Source organism: Bombina bombina, chromosome 6 (assembly GCF_027579735.1).
Source record: "Bombina bombina isolate aBomBom1 chromosome 6, aBomBom1.pri, whole genome shotgun sequence".
Taxonomy (NCBI): domain Eukaryota; kingdom Metazoa; phylum Chordata; class Amphibia; order Anura; family Bombinatoridae; genus Bombina; species Bombina bombina.
Window position 1 is genome coordinate 16,058,867 of NC_069504.1, and position 18,958 is coordinate 16,077,824.

Genomic DNA, 18,958 nt, shown 5'->3' on the forward strand with positions numbered 1-18,958 from the left:
TTAGTGATAAACATTCCCATTGTCTAATCAGACTGCTAGTGATAAGGTGGACTGCAGTGTTTTCTTGTGTTTAAACTTGTTATCTGCTGAAGAAATGTAATTCTACTATGGCCTGTCAAAGGGCGTTGCCTCTCTATCTAAATGTATCAAATGTGTGATTGGGGATTTTATGCCTCCCCCTGAGAGTGTCCTTTTTTCATGTAACCTCAATAAAAAGCAGGCTGTGTGTTCCAGCACATCAGACCTATTCTGACCCTCTAACTTGCAGCTTTGACTCATGTTTGTAGGGGACAGCTATAATCACTACAGGGATTGCTATGCTCTATATACTCCCTTAGCTACTGAGCTCTTGTAAGAGCTCTTGTTCCTGATCCTGCTTCACGCTACAGAAGGAAGAGGTTCACCTACTGGAGCCTGGTCGTAGGTCCAGGGCGCAGAGCAGACGGCGAGATACCAGCCCAGCAGCGGTGGTTCGTAGAGTCTGCATTACTTATGGTGGCTACGCAGTAGTCTATGGTGTCTACGGTGCTGATGATCCTTTGGTGAGCGCTAGGAGCATCCTTTTCTACGGTCCAACTTCCAGCCAGCCTGGAGGCAACCGAAACAGTTACCTGCCTATAACAACTGCTGTTCAGTTACCTGCCTATAAAAACTTGTGGTCAGTTACCTGCCTATAACAACTGCTGTTTAGTTACCTGCCTATAACAACTTCTGGTCAGTTACCTGTCTATAACAACTTCTGGTCAGTTACCTGTCTATAACAACTTCTGGTCAGTTACCTGTCTATAATAACTGCTGGTCAGTTACCTGCATATCACAACTGCTGGTCAGTTACCTGCCTATAACAACTGCTGTTCAGTTGCCTGCCTATAACAACTGCTGGTCAGTTACCTGCCTATAACAACTGCTGGTCAGTTACCTGCCTATAACAGCTGCTGGTCAGTTACCTGCCTATAACAGCTGCTGGTCAGTTACCTGCCTATAACAACTGCTGTTCAGTTGCCTGCCTATAACAGCTGCTGGTCAGTTACCTGCCTATAACAGCTGCTGTTCAGTTACCTGCCTATAACAATTGCTGTTCAGTTACCTTCCTATAACAACTGCTGTTCTGTTACCTGCCTATAAGAACTGCTGGTCAGTTACCTGCCTATAACAGCTGCTGATCAGTTACCTGCCTATAACAACTACTGTTCAGTTACCTGCCTATAACAACTGCTGTTCAGTTGCCTGCCTATAACAACTGCTATTCAGTTACCTGCCTATAACAACTTCTGGTCAGTTACCTGCCTATAACAGCTGCTGATCAGTTACCTGCCTATAACAACTGCTGTTCAGTTACCTGCCTATAACAACTGCTGTTCTGTTACCTGCCTATAACAACTGCTGGTCAGTTACCTGCCTATAACAGCTGCTGATCAGTTACCTGCCTATAACAACTGCTGTTCAGTTACCTGCCTATAACAACTGCTGCTCAGTTACCTGCCTATAACAACTGCTGTTCTGTTACCTGCCTATAACAGCTGCTGATCAGTTACCTGCCTATAACAACTGATGTTCAGTTACCTGCCTATAACAACTTGTGGTCAGTTACCTGCCTATAACAACTGCTGTTCAGTTACCTGCCTATAACAACTTCTCGTCAGTTACCTGTCTATAACAACTTCTCGTCAGTTACCTGTCTATAACAACTTTTGTTCAGTTACCTGTCTATAACAACTTCTGGTCAGTTACCTGTCTATAACAACTGCTGGTCAGTTACCTGCCTATAACAACTGCTGTTCACTTGCCTGCCTATAACAACTGCTGTTCTGTTACCTACCTATAACAACTGCTGGTCAGTTACCTGCCTATAACAGCTGCTGGTCAGTTACCTGCCTATAACAGCTGCTAATCACTTGCCTGCCTATAACAACTGCTGTTCTGTTAGCTGTCTATAACAACTGCTGTTCAGTTACCTGCCTATAACAACTGCTGGTCAGTTACCTGCCTATAACAACTGCTATTCAGTTACCTGCCTATAACAACTGCTATTCAGTTACCTGCCTATAACAACTTCTGGTCAGTAACCTGCCTATAACAGCTGCTGATCAGTTACCTGCCTATAACAGCTGCTGTTCAGTTACCTGCCTATAACAACTGCTGTTCTGTTACCTGCCTATAAGAACTGCTGGTCAGTTACCTGCCTATAACAGCTGCTGATCAGTTACCTGCCTATAACAACTGCTGTTCAGTTACCTGTCTATAACAACTTCTGGTCAGTTACCTGTCTATAACAACTTCTGGTCAGTTACCTGTCTATAACAACTGCTGATCAGTTACCTGCCTATAACAACTTCTGGTCTGTTACCTGCCTATAACAACTGCTGGTCAGTTACCTGCCTATAACAACTGCTGGTCAGTTACCTGTCTATAACAACTTCTGGTCAGTTACCTGCCTATAACAACTGCTGGTCAGTTACCTGTCTATAACAACTGCTGGTCAGTTACCTGCCTATAAACACTGCTGGTCAGTTACCTGTCTATAACAACTGCTGGTCAGTTACCTGTCTATAACAGCTGCTGGTCAGTTACCTGGCTATAACAACTGCTGGCCAGTTACCTGCTTATAACAACTGCTGGTCAGTTACCTGTCTATAACAACTGCTGGTCAGTTACCTGCCTATAACAACTGCTGGTCAGTTACCTGCCTATAACAACTGCTGGTCAGTTACCTGTCTATAACAACTGCTGGTCAGTTACCTGCCTATAAACACTGCTGGTCAGTTACCTGTCTATAACAACTGCTGGTCAGTTACCTGTCTATAACAACTGCTGGTCAGTTACCTGCCTATAACAACTGCTGGCCAGTTACCTGCTTATAACAACTGCTGGTCAGTTACCTGTCTATAACAACTGCTGGCCAGTTACCTGCTTATAACAACTGCTGGTCAGTTACCTGTCTATAACAACTGCTGGTCAGTTACCTGCCTATAACAACTGCTGGTCAGTTACCTGTCTATAACAACTGCTGGTCAGTTACCTGCCTATAAACACTGCTGGTCAGTTACCTGTCTATAACAACTGCTGGTCAGTTACCTGTCTATAAAAACTGCTGGTCAGTTACCTGCCTATAACAACTGCTGGCCAGTTACCTGCTTATAACAACTGCTGGTCAGTTACCTGTCTATAACAACTGCTGGTCAGTTACCTGCCTATAACAACTGCTGGCCAGTTACCTGCTTATAACAACTGCTGGTCAGTTACCTGTCTATAACAACTGCTGGTCAGTTACCTGCCTATAACAACTGCTGGTCAGTTACCTGCCTATAACAACTGCTGGCCAGTTACCTGCTTATAACAACTTCTGGTCTGTTACCTGCCTATAACAACTGCTGGTCAGTTACCTGCCTATAACAACTGCTAGTCAGTTACCTGCTTATAACAACTGCTGGTCAGTTACCTGTCTATAACAACTTCTGGTCTGTTACCTGCCTATAACAACTGCTGGTCAGTTACCTGCCTATAACAACTGCTGATCAGTTACCTGCTTATAACAACTGCTGGTCAGTTACCTGCCTATAACAACTGCTGGTCAGTTACCTGCCTATAACAACTTCTGGTTAGTTACCTGCCTATAACAACTTCTGGTCAGTTACCTGCTTATAACAACTGCTGGTTAGTTACCTGTCTATAACAACTGCTGGTCAGTTACCTGCCTATAACAACTGCTGGTCAGTTACGTGCCTATAACAACTTCTGGTCAGTTACCTGCCTATAACAACTGCTGGTCAGTTACCTGCCTATAACAACTGCTGGTCAGTTACCTGCTTATAACAACTGCTGGTCAGTTACCTGCCTATAACAACTGCTGGTCAGTTACCTGCCTATAACAACTGCTGGTCAGTTACCTGCTTATAACAACTGCTGGTCAGTTACCTGTCTATAACAACTTCTGGTCTGTTACCTGCCTATAACAACTGCTGGTCAGTTACCTGCCTATAACAACTGCTGATCAGTTACCTACTTATAACAACTGCTGGTCAGTTACCTGCCTATAACAACTGCTGGTCAGTTACCTGCCTATAACAGCTGCTGGTCAGTTACCTGCCTATAACAACTGCTGGTCAGTTACCTGCCTATAACAACTTCTGGTCAGTTACCTGCTTATAACAACTGCTGGTCAGTTACCTGCCTATAACAACTGCTGGTCAGTTACCTGCCTATAACAACTGCTGGTCAGTTACGTGCCTATAACAACTTCTGGTCAGTTACCTGCCTATAACAACTGCTGGTCAGTTACCTGCCTATAACATCTTCTGGTCAGTTACCTGCTTATAACAACTGCTGGTCAGTTACCTGCCTATAACAACTGCTGGTCAGTTACCTGCCTCTAACAACTGCTGGTCAGTTACCTGCCTATAGTATCTGCTGGTCAGTTACCTGCCTATAACAACTGCTGGTCAGTTACCTGCCTATAACAACTGCTGGCTATTTTACCCTGCAGGGCAGCCTGGGCTCCTGTAATATTCCTTCCCCTTATAGCACAAGCAGCCATCTGAACTGGGAATGTAACATGATACAGCCTGTAGCTTCTGCACATGTGGCATCTGACTAAACAACTGCCAATATTTGCTCACAGCTGGCTCGTTGGTCTAGGGGTATGATTCTCACTTAGGGTGCGAGAGGTCCCGGGTTCAAATCCCGGACGAGCCCATTTTGTCTTTGTGAGACGTTATAAACTGTATTGTGCTATCAGAGCTATTACAATAATTTACCCATCTGAACTGTATCAAAATGGCAATTTGATCAGTATCACACAGAGACATATTATTAATATAAAATGCTGCTGTAGCTTTTCAGAAAAGTAACATATTGAGTGTGAAATCTTTCTGAATGCATTAACACATATGTAGATGCTGCAATTGGATAGCCAATCCTGTCCCGTTACTGGAATGCACGCAGTTAACTACTGTGTTATGTATTAGCATAATACAGCATAGCACACTTTGTTGTATGTTATCTGGGGACAGATATGGAGCAGGGATAAAAGGGAAAAATCATAACCCTAACATTATCCTAACCGTTTACTAACCCTAACCATATATTATCCCTAATGCTATACTAACCCTAATCTTATACTAACCCTAACTTTATACTAAACTTAACCTTATGCTAACCTTATTCCTAACTGTATACTATCCCTAACCTTATACTAACCTTAACCCTAACCGTATACTAACACTAACCTTATACTTATCCTAACCTTATCCTAATCATTTACAAACCCTAACCATATTTTAACTCTAATCTTATACTAAACCTAACCTTATACTAACCCTAACCTTATACCAACCTTATTCCTAACCATATACTAACCCTTACCATATACTAATCCTAACCTTATACTAACTCTAACCTTATACTAACTCTAACCTTATACTTCTCCTAACCTTATACTAACTCTAACCGTATACTAACCCTAACCTTATACTAATCCTAAACTTATACTAAACTCAACCCTAACTGTATACTTACCCTAGCCTTATTCTAACCCTATACTAACCCTTACCTTATTCCAACCCTAACCTTATACTAACCGTAACCTTATACAAATCCTAACCTTTTACTAACCCTAACCTTATACTAAACTCAACCCTTACTGTATACTAACCATAGCCTTATTCTAACCCTAACCCTATACTAACCCTAACCTTATTCCAACCCTAACTTTATACAAACTGTAACCTTAAACAAATCCTAACCTTATACAAACCCTAAGCATATACTAACCTTAACCATATACTAACCATAACCTTATTCTAACTTTATACTAACTTTAACTGTATACTAACCCTAACCTTATATTAATCTTAATCCTAATCTTAATCTTATACTAACTGTAAACCTATCTTAACCTAATATTAACCCTAATCATATACTAACCTAACCTATACTAACCCTAACCTTATACTAACCCTGACTCTAACAATACACTAACCCTAACTTTATACTTACCCTACACTTATATTAACCCTGACTCTAACCTTATACTAACCCTGACTTTATACTAACCCTACCTCTAACCTTTTACTAGCAATAACCTTATACTAACCTTATGCTAACCCTAACTGTATATTAACCCTAACCATATACTAACCCTAACCATATAGCAACCCTAACCTTATACCAACCCTAACCTTATACAAATCCTAACCTTATAGAAATCCTAACCTTTTACTAACCCTAACCTTATACTAATCCTAACCTTATACTAAACTCAACCCTTACTATATACTAACCATAGCCTTATTCTAACCCTAACCCTATACTAACCCTAAGCTTATTCCAACCCTAACTTTATACAAACCGTAACCTTATACAAATCCTATCCTTATACTAACCCTAAGCATATACTAACCTTAACCATATACTAGCCATAACCTTATTCTAACCTTATACTAACTTTAACTGTATACTAAACCTAACCTTATATTAATCTTAATCTTATACTAACTGTAAACCTATCTTAACCTAATATTAACCCTAACCATATACTAACCTAACCTATACTAACCCTAACCTTATACTAACCCTGACTCTAACCATACACTAACCATAACTTTATACTTACCCTAAACTTATATTAACCCTGACTCTAACCTTATACTATCCCTGACTTTATACTAACCCTACCTCTAACCTTTTACTAGCCCTAACCTTATACTAACCATAACCTTATGCTAACCCTAACTGTATATTAACCCTAACCATATACTAAACCTAACCATATAGCAACCCTAACCTTATACCAACCCTAACCTTATACAAATCCTAACCTTATACTAACCCTAAGCATATACTAACCTTAACCGTATACTAACCATAACCTTATTCTAACCTTATACTAACTTTAACCATATACTAACCCTAACCTTATACTAATCCTAGCCTTATACTAACCCTAACCTTATACTATCTTTCACCCTATATCAAACCTAACCTTATATTAACTGTAAACCTATCTTAACCTAATACTAACCCTAACCATACACTAACCCTAACCTTATACTAACCCTAACTCTAACCATACACTAACCCTAACTTTATACAACCCCAAATTTATATTAACCCTGACTCTAACCTTATACTAACCCTAACTTTATACTAACCCTACCTATATTCTTTTACTAACCCTAACCTTATACTAACCCTAACGCTATTCTAACCCTAACCGTATATTAACCCTAACCATATACTAACCCTAACCTTATAGCAACCCTAACCTTATACTAACCCTAAACTTATACTAACTCTAGTCTTATACTAACCCTAACTGTATACTAACCATAACCTTATACTAACCTTAACCCTAACCGTATACTAACCCTATAGTTATACTAACCCTAACCATATACTAACCCTAACTTTATACTTTTCCTAACTCTAACCTTATACTAACCATAACTTAATACTAACCCTAACCTTAGATTAACCCTAACACTAACTGTGTACTAATCCTAACCTTAGTCCTTACTTTAAAATAACCCTAACTGCATACTAACCCTAATGTTCTAAAAACTCTAACTGTATACTAAGCCTAACACTAGTCCTAACTATAACCTTATATAACCCTGACCTTATACTAACCCTAACCAAAACCTTATAATAACACTAACTGTATACTAACCCTAACCTAATACTAACCCTAACCTTCTATTACCCCCAAAACACTAACTGTATACTAATTCTTACCCTAGTCCTAACCTTATAATAACCCTAACTGTATACTAACCCTAACTTTATAATAACCCTAACTGTATACTAACCCTAATGTTATAATAGCCCTAACTTTATACTAACCCTAACGTTATAACAACCCTAACTGTATACTAAGCCTAACACTAGTCCTAACTCTAACCTTATACTAACGCTAACCTTATACTTACCCTAACCAAAACCTTATAATAACACTAACTGTATACTAACCCTAACGTAATACTAACCCTAACCTTATATTACCCCAAATACACTAACTGTATACTAATCCTTACCCTACTCCTAACCTTATACTAACCCTAACTGTATACTAACCCTAACTGTTACATACTGTGTTGGATATAAAGTGAATTGAATAAATAACTGCATTGGTATGTATAAATGTTTAAGTTATTTAAAAATAAATACATTTTTCGTTGTTTTCCAGAAATCTAGTGAACATTACAGGGAGGAACCTGATGTGAAGATGAGGGGTCTAAATAAGATACTATAAGTTAATATATAAATGCATTATAGATGTTTAGTCCATGTCTTAAACACTGTTGAGACATGTATTAATAAATAACTATAATGCTCATGTATGTCTATGATATAAGATGTGACTAGGAAATGAAATATGTACCAGTATATCAAATGAACTGATATACAAAATAAGTCAGATAAATATATTTTATTGATTCATACTACTAGTCCACTCATAAATATGTAACTTTAAAGGCATCTTTTAAAATATTACTAGAGATATACTCATGTTTAGTATGAAAATACTCACATTGAATAGTACTATATAATCCCATATATATTGAACATATAATTTATTAGTGCTGGGAATTACAGGTATGTTTAATGAACATATTGAGATATATCAATTAAGCAGTAACAGGCATTAAACACATTTTCATGTTTAACACTATCTCACCCTCTGGTGGTTTATGCGAGAATTGCAACCAAGGGAGATTGTAGTGTCAGATAACCATGTATTCCCAGTCAGCCAATGAAGGGACAAGCTTCGATAAGGGCGTATCCGAATATTCACCAATGATTTGAACAGAGGTGGGCTTTATGACTTGAGATAAAAGCTCATGCAAGAGGGAAAAAAGGTATTTGGTCTTTTGCTGAAATTTTGACTGACTGATAACCTGGCTGCCTTTTGGAACACAGTCTCTATGAGCAAAATTGGGCCAAATCCTTTTATTCTCTGAATTGCATATACCTCTTCATATGATGGTGAACTGAATTAATCTGGAAAAGCTGAAACCTCAAATTGGTTTATTACTAATGTATAAATGGCTGTTTCATACTTTTAATAGTTAAATCAAGGTATTCTAAAACTATAGTTTTATTGAAGCTCATGATTTAAAGGGATATTTGGTATTTTAAGTTAATATTCATAGTCCTGTGTAGTTTAGAACTAGTCATATTGATGCTAAATAATTTTATTTGCTAGAAAAGAATTTGCACTCCAGATTTATAAGTCAGTCATTATTGTGAACTCTTGCAGAACTGTAGATAAATTGGTTATTGTGGTTAAATCTCTTGTAGTTATTAATTAAGCATTGTTAAACTAATAGTCCATATTCTGACATTGAAGTGAACTAAGCTGGATAATTTTAGACTGTTCTGGGATCCTCAATTGGGGTATTTTAATGTGATTCATTGTGAGTAAGGTTAATTTTAAAGATTTTATATTTTTTATGATCTGTTGTATAGAATATTGTAACGGAATAAGCGTGTATAATTAATTCATAATCTAGTTTCTACATAAATATAATTCAATGTGTCTATAAACTTATCTAATCAAGAATTTAGGCCTAAATATTATTTTTTGTTACGTATATACATTTTATTGGTTGGCAACTTCTAAGATAAGTTCTCCAACATTTTACTGGAGATTACTGCTGATATAATAATAAATGATATTGTATACCTAGTATATACCAATAAGCTTATACTAACTCTAACCATATACTAACCTTAACCTTATACTAACCCTAACTTTATACTAACCCTCACCTTATATTAACCCTGCCTCTAACCTTATACTAACCCTAACCTTATACTAACCTTAACTGTATACTAACCCTTACCTTACACTAATCCTAACAACTGCTGATCAGTTACCTGCTTATAACAACTGCTGGTCAGTTACCTACCTATAACAACTGCTGGTCAATTACCTGCCAATAACAACTGCTGGTCAGTTACCTGCCTATAACAAGTACTGGCCAGTTACCTGCCTATAACAACTGCTGGTCAGTTACCTGCCTATAACAACTGCTGGTCAGTTACCTGCCTATAACAACTTCTGGTCAGTTACCTGCTTATAACAACTGCTGGTCAGTTACCTGCCTATAACAACTGCTGGTCAGTTACCTGCCTATAACAACTGCTGGTCAGTTACCTTCCTATAACAACTGCTGGTCAGTTACCTGCCTATAACAACTGCTGGTCAGTTAGCTGCCTATAACAACTGCTGGTCAGTTACCTGCCTATAACAACTGCTGGTCAGTTACCTGCCTATAACAACTGCTGGTCAGTTACCTGCCTATAACAACTGCTGGTCAGTTACCTGCCTATAACAACTTCTGGTCAGTTACCTGCTTATAACAACTGCTGGTCAGTTATCTGCCTATAACAACTGCTGGTCAGTTACCTGCCTATAACAACTGCTGGTCAGTTACCTGCCTATAGTATCTGCTGGTCAGTTACCTGCCTATAACAACTGTTGGTCAGTTACCTGCCTATAACAACTGCTGGTCAGTTACCTGCCTATAACAACTTCTGGTCAGTTACCTGCCTATAACAACTGCTGGTCAGTTACCTGCCTATAACAACTGCTGGTCAGTTACCTGCCTATAACAACTTCTGGTCAGTTACCTGCTTATAACAACTGCTGGTCAGTTACCTGCCTATAACAACTGCTGGTCAGTTACCTGCCTATAACAACTGCTGGTCAGTTACCTGCCTATAGTATCTGCTGGTCAGTTACCTGCCTATAACAACTGCTGGTCAGTTACCTGCCTATAACAACTGCTGGCTATTTTACCCTGCAGGGCAGCCTGGGCTCCTGTAATATTCCTTCCCCTTATAGCACAAGCAGCCGTCTGAACTGGGAATGTAACATGATACAGCCTGTAGCTTCTGCACATGTGGCATCTGACTACACAGCTGGCTCGTTGGTCTAGGGGTATGATTCTCGCTTAGGGTGCGAGAGGTCCCGGGTTCAAATCCCGGACGAGCCCATTTTGTCTTTGTGAGACCTTATAAACTGTCTGTATTTTGCTATCAGAGCTATTACAATAATTTACCCATCTGAACTGTATCAAAATGGCAATTTGATCAGTATCACACAGAGACATATTATTAATATAAAATGCTGCTGTAGCTTTTCAGAAAAGTAACATATTGAGTGTGAAATCTTTCTGAATGCATTAACACATATGTAGATGCTGCAATTGGATAGCCAATCCTGTTCCGTTACTGGAATGCACGCAGTTAACTACTGTGTTATGTATTAGCATAATACAGCATAACACACTTTGTTGTATGTTATCTGGGGACAGATATGGAGCAGGGATAAAAGGGAAAAATCATAACCCTAACATTATCCTAACCGTTTACTAACCCTAACCGTATTTTATCCATAATGCTATACTAACCCTAATCTTATACTAACCCTAACTTTATACTAAACTTAACCTTATGCTAACCTTATTCCTAACTGTATACTAACCCTAACCTTATACTAACCTTAACCCTAACCGTATACTAACGCTAACCTTATACTTATCCTAACCTTATCCTAATCATTTACAAACCCTAACCATATTTTAACTCTAATCTTATACTAAACCTAACCTTATACTAACCCTAACCTTATACCAACCTTATTCCTAACCATATACTAACCCTTACCTTATACTAATCCTAACCTTATACTAACTCTAACCTTATATTAACTCTAACCTTATACTTCTCCTAACCTTATACTAACTCTAACCGTATACTAACCCTAACCTTATACTAATCCTAAACTTATACTAAACTCAACCCTAACTGTATACTTACCCTAGCCTTATTCTAACCCTATACTAACCCTAACCTTATTCCATCCCTAACCTTATACTAACCGTAACCTTATACAAATCCTAACCTTTACTAACCCTAACCTTATACTAATCCTAACCTTATACTAAACTCAACCCTTACTGTATACTAACCATAGCCTTATTCTAACCCTAACCCTATACTAACCCTAACCTTATTCCAACCCTAACTTTATACAGACTGTAACCTTAAACAAATCCTAACCTTATACTAACCCTAAGCATATACTAACCTTAACCATATGCTAACCATAACCTTATTCTAACCTTATACTAACTTTAACTGTATACTAACCCTAACCTTATATTAATCTTAATCCTAATCTTAATCTTATACTAACTGTAAACCTATCTTAACCTAATATTAACCCTAACCATATACTAACCTAACCTATACTAACCCTAACCTTATACTAACCCTAACTCTAACCATACACTAACCCTAACTTTATACTTACCCTACACTTATATTAACCCTGACTCTAACCTTATACTAACCCTGACTATATACTAACCCTACCTCTAACCTTTTACTAGCCCTAACCTTATACTAACCTTTTGCTAACCCTAACCGTATATTAACCCTAACCATATGCTAACCCTAACCATAAAGCAACCCTAACCTTATACCAACCCTAACCTTATACAAATCCTAACCTTATACAAATCCTAACCTTTTACTAACCCTAACCTTATACTAATCCTAACCTTATACTAAACTCAACCCTTACTGTATACTAACCATAGCCTTATTCTAAACCTAACCCTATACTAACCCTAAGCTTATTCCAACCCTAACTTTATACAAACCGTAACCTTATACAAATCCTAACCTTATACTAACCCTAAGCATATACTAACCTTAACCATATACTAACCATAACCTTATTCTAACCTTATACTAACTTTAACTGTATACTAAACCTAACCTTATATTAATCTTAATCTTATACTAACTGTAAACCTATCTTAACCTAATATTAACCCTAACCATATACAAACCTAACCTATACTAACCCTAACCTTATACTAACCCTGACTCTAACCATACACTAACCATAACTTTATACTTACCCTAAACTTATATTAACCCTGACTCTAACCTTATACTAACCCTGACTTTATACTAACCCTACCTCTAACCTTTTACTAGCCCTAACCTTATACTAACCATAACCTTATGCTAACCCTAACCGTATATTAACCCTAACCATATACTAAACCTAACCATATAGCAACCCTAACCTTATACCAACCCTAACCTTATACAAATCCTAACCTTATACTAACCCTAAGCATATACTAACCTTAACCGTATACTAACCATAACCTTATTCTAACCTTATACTAACTTTAACCATATACTAACCCTAACCTTATACTAATCCTAGCCTTATACTAACCCTAACCTTATACTATCTTTCACCCTATATCAAACCTAACCTTATACCAACCCTAACCTTATATTAACTGTAAACCTATCTTAACCTAATACTAACCCTAACCATATACTGACCTAACCTTATACTAACCCTAACTCTAACCATACACTAACCCTAACTTTATACTAACCCCAAATTTATATTAACCCTGACTCTAACCTTATACTAACCCTAACTTTATACTTACCCTACCTCTAACCTTTTACTAGCCCTAACCTTATACTAACTCTAACCCTATTCTAACCCTAAACGTATATTAACCCTAACCATATACTAACCCTAACCTTATAACAACCCTAACCTTATACCAACCCTAACCTTATACTAACCCTAATCTTATACTAACTCTAATCTTATACTAACCCTAACCGTATACTAACCATAACCTTATACTAACCTTAACCCTAACCGTATACTAACCCTATAGTTATACTAACCCTAACCATATACTAACCCTAACTTTATACTTTTCCTAAATCTAACCTTATACTAACCATAACTTAATACTAACCCTAACCTTAAATTAACCTAAACACTGTGTACTAATCCTAACCTTAGTCCTTACTTTAAAATAACCCTAACTGCATACTAACCCTAATGTTCTAAAAACTCTAACTGTATACTAAGCCTAACACTAGTCCTAACTCTAACCTTATATAACCCTGACCTTATACTAACCCTAACCAAAACCTTATAATAACACTAACTGTATACTAACCCTAACCTAATAATAACCCTAACCTTATATTACCCCCAAAACACTAACTGTATACTAATTCTTACCCTAGTCCTAACCTTATAATAACCCTAACTGTATACTAACCCTAACTTTATAATAACCCTAACTGTATACTAACCCTAATGTTATAATAGCCCTAACTTTATACTAACCCTAACGTTATAACAGCCCTAACTGTATACTAAGCCTAACACTAGTCCTAACTCTAACCTTATACTAACACTAACCTTATACTTACCCTAACTAAAACCTTATAATAACACTAACTGTATACTAACCCTAACGTAATACTAACCCTAACCTTATATTACCCCAAAAACACTAACTGTATACTAATTCTTACCCTACTCCTAACCTTATACTAACCCTAACTGTATACTAACCCTAATGTTATAATAACCCTAACTGTATACTAACTATAACCCTAGTCCTAACTGTAACCTTATACTAACCCTAAACTCATACTAACCCTAACCAAAACCTTATAATAACACTAACTGTACACTAACCATAACCTAAATACCAACCCTAACCTTATACTAACCCTAACACTGATCTTATAGTAACACTAACCATATAATAACCTTATACCAACCCTAACCTTATACTAACCCTAAACTTATACTGATCCTAACTGTATACTAATCTTAACCTTTTACTAACCTGAACCCTAATTGTATACTAACCCTAAACTTATACTAACCCTAAACATAAACTAATCATAAGCTTGTCAGGGTACCTGTGAGTAGCATTAAATAAACTACATATGTATCAAATACATTTTGATATTTTATGTCAGCTAATATCTCTCTTGACATGAGTTGAGTGGGCTACAGCCACAACAGACCAACCCCCCTTTTTTGGTCACACAGGAGAGATCAAAGGAATTGCTTTCAAAGGTTTCCTATCAGATCACCACAGACCCCTATGGTGACAACAGTCGCTTAGTCTGATCTGATATTTGAGTATACCTAGAACCTCAGAGGATATAGCTCTTATCTAGGTGTAAATTGGTACCTGCTGAGTTACAATACACATAGGCGTCTGAACTCATGTTACAGCTAACATATGGGAAGTTGAAAGCCTAAGAGTTAAGATTTTAAAATATCTTAACCTATGTACTTTTGATAGCAACTTATCTTTATAGTTCTTAGATAAATTAATTTATACCGCAGACTGCCTAAATAATATATATAATGATCTAAGAGATACATCACATGTTACATACTGTGTTGGATATAAAGTGAATTGAATAAATAACTGCATTGGTATGTATAAATGTTTAAGTTATTTAAAAATAAATACATTTTTCGTTGTTTTCCAGAAATCTAGTGAACATTACAGGGAGGAACCTGATGTGAAGATGAAGGGTCTAAATAAGATACTATAAGTTAATATATAAATGCATTATAGATGTTTAGTCCATGTCTTAAACACTGTTGAGACATGTATTAATAAATAACTATAATGCTCATGTATGTCTATGATATAAGATGTGACTAGGAAATGAAATATGTACCAGTATATCAAATGAACTGATATACAAAATAAGTCAGATAAATATATTTTATTGATTCATACTACTAGTCCACTCATAAATATGTAACTTTAAAGGCATCTTTTAAAATATTACTAGAGATATACTCATGTTTAGTATGAAAATACTCACATTGAATAGTACTATATAATCCCATATATATTGAACATATAATTTATTAGTGCTGGGAATTACAGGTATGTTTAATGAACATATTGAGATATATCAATTAAGCAGTAACAGGCATTAAACACATTTTCATGTTTAACACTATCTCACCCTCTGGTGGTTTATGCGAGAATTGCAACCAAGGGAGATTGTAGTGTCAGATAACCATGTATTCCCAGTCAGCCAATGAAGGGACAAGCTTCGATAAGGGCGTATCCGAATATTCACCAATGATTTGAACAGAGGTGGGCTTTATGACTTGACATAAAAGCTCATGCAAGAGGGAAAAAAGGTATTTGGTCTTTTGCTGAAATTTTGACTGACTGATAACCTGGCTGCCTTTTGGAACACAGTCTCTATAAGCAAAATTGGGCCTAATCCTTTTATTCTCTGAATTGCATATACCTCTTCATATGATGGTGAACTGAATTAATCTGGAAAAGCTGAAACACCAAATTGATTTATTTCTAATGTATAAATGGCTGTTTCATACTTTTAATAGTTAAATCAAGGTATTCTAAAACTATAGTTTAATTGAAGCTCATGATTTAAAGGGATATTTGGTATTTTAAGTTAATATTCATAGTCCTGTGTAGTTTAGAACTAGTCATATTGATGCTAAATAATTTTATTTGCTAGAAAAGAATTTGCACTCCAGATTTATAAGTCAGTCATTATTGTGAACTCTTGCAGAACTGTAGATAAATTGGTTATTGTGGTTAAATCTCTTGTAGTTATTAATTAAGCATTGTTAAAGCAATAGTCCATATTCTGATATTGAAGTGAACTAAGCTGGATAATTTTAGACTGTTCTGGGATCCTCAATTGGGGTATTTTAATGTGATTCATTGTGAGTAAGGTTAATTTTAAAGATTTTATATTTTTTATGATCTGTTGTATAGAATATTGTAACGGAATAAGCGTGTATAATTAATTCATAATCTAGTTTCTACATAAATATAATTCAATGTGTCTATAAACTTAACTAATCAAGAATTTAGGCATAAATATTATTTTTTGTTACGTATATACATTTTATTGGTTGGCAACTTTTAAGATAAGTTCTCCAACATTTTACTGGAGATTACTGCTGATATAATAATAAATGATATTGTATACCTAGTATATACCAATAAGCTTATACTAACTCTAACCATATACTAACCTTAACCTTATACTAACCCTAACTTTATACTAACCCTCACCTTATATTAACCCTGCCTCTAACCTTATACTAACCCTAACCTTATACTAACCTTAACTGTATACTAACCCTTACCTTACACTAATCCTAACCTTATACTAAACTCAACCCTAACTGTATACTAACCTTATACTAACCTTAACCGTATACTAATCCTAACCTTATACTAATCCTAACCTTATACTAACCATAACCCTAGCCTTATACTAACCATAACCTTATACTATCTCTAGCCCTATAATAAACCTAACCTTACACCAACCCTAACTATACTAACCGTACACTTATCTTAACATAATACTATCCCTAACCTTATACTAACCCTAACCTTATGCTAACCCTAACTGAATGCTAACCCTAACTTTATACTAAACCTAACCTTATAGTAACCCTAACCGTATACTAACCCTAACCTTATACTAACCCTAGCTTTATAGAAATCCTAACTTTATACTAACCCTAAACTTATATTAACCCTGAGTCTAACCATATACTAACCCTTACTTTATACTAATCCTAATTCTAACCTTATACTAGCCCTAACCTAATACTATCCCTAACACTAACTGTATACTAACCCTAACCTTATACTAACCCTAATCATATACTAACCTTATACAAACCCTTATGGTATACTAACCCTAACATTATGCTATTCCTAACCTTATACTAACCCTAACATTATACTAACCCTAACCTTATACTAATCCTAACCATATTCTAACCCTAACCTTATACTAACCCTAACTATATACTAACCCTAACCTTATACTAATCCTAACCTTATACCAACCCTAACCTTATACTAATCTTAAACCTAAACTTGTACTAGCCCTAACCGTATCCCAACCCTAACCGTATCCCAACCCTAACCGTATACCAACCCTAACCTTATACCAACCTTAACCTTATACCAACCCTAACCTTATACTAACCCTAACCTTATACTAACCCTAACCGTATACTAACCTTAACCCTAACCGTATACTAACCCTATAGTTATACTAACCCTAACCATATACTAACCCTAACCTTATACTAACCCTAACTTTATACTATCCCTAACTCTAACCTTACACTAACCATAACCTTATACTAACCCTAACCTTATATTAACCCTAACACTAACTGTTTACTAATCCTAACCTTAGTCCTTACTTTATAATAACCCTAACTGTATACTAACCCTAATGTTATAAAAACCCTAACTGTATACTAACTCTATCATTATAATAACCCTAAATGTATACTAATCAACGTTATAATAACCCTAACTGTATACTAAGTGTGACAGACCCCTCTGTCAACCTCCCTACGGATTATGGATTCAGGCATTATGTTAAGTCACCCTGTGCCCATTATAGGTACAGGGTGCAAATCCAACAGTACTGGAGGGGTTAACTTCAGTTTTGAGTAACTTTTAGTTTTGAGTAACTGTATTGTCTAAGACAGTTGTTCTTAGCAGTCGTAGTTGTGCACCAGTTTTTAAGCAGTGGTTAGAAGCAAAATAAATAGCTGATTTAGACTTAAACTTGGACTGAATTATTTAGACGACATTTTTAAGATGAAGATGTCTCTGCCTAACTAAAAGATATTGCGGATCCTACTGCCTCTCGGCTACAATTGGTGGCAAGCGACGGGTTAGTCCTCATAGCCCAGAAGAGCAACTACACATCCGGACCTAATGGGAATACAGTATGAAAGGCTGAAAAGAGACACCCTTAAAGACCTGCTAGAACAACTGTACAGTGAGTTGTTATACTGTTAAGTCTGGGAAAAGTAAAGTAGAAGGGAAAGTGTTGCTTCAAGGAATAATTGTGAGTTACTGCACACACAGCAATAATCAGACTGAGCAGACTGACAGAGAACACAGTTTGCTTGTTACGGGACTTAAAAAAGCGACTTATTGAAGAGGGAGATTATTACAATACTGACTGAGATGGACGGAGTACCAGGGCCCGAAGGAATCAATAAGCCCAGCATATCAGACAGAACTCCTGAAGAAGC

At 36.6% G+C, this 18,958-nt stretch overlaps 1 protein-coding gene and 1 non-coding gene across 2 annotated transcripts in view; one reads left to right on the forward strand and one right to left on the reverse strand.

Moving 5' to 3' along the window:
• Nucleotides 1-18,958, reverse strand: part of OPN1SW (opsin 1, short wave sensitive) — a 278,043-nt gene that overhangs the window by 186,649 nt on the left and 72,436 nt on the right. The window lies entirely within an intron of this gene.
• TRNAP-AGG (transfer RNA proline (anticodon AGG)) lies at nt 10,926-10,997 on the forward strand. The gene has a single exon. It is a non-coding gene; the product is annotated as a tRNA-Pro (tRNA).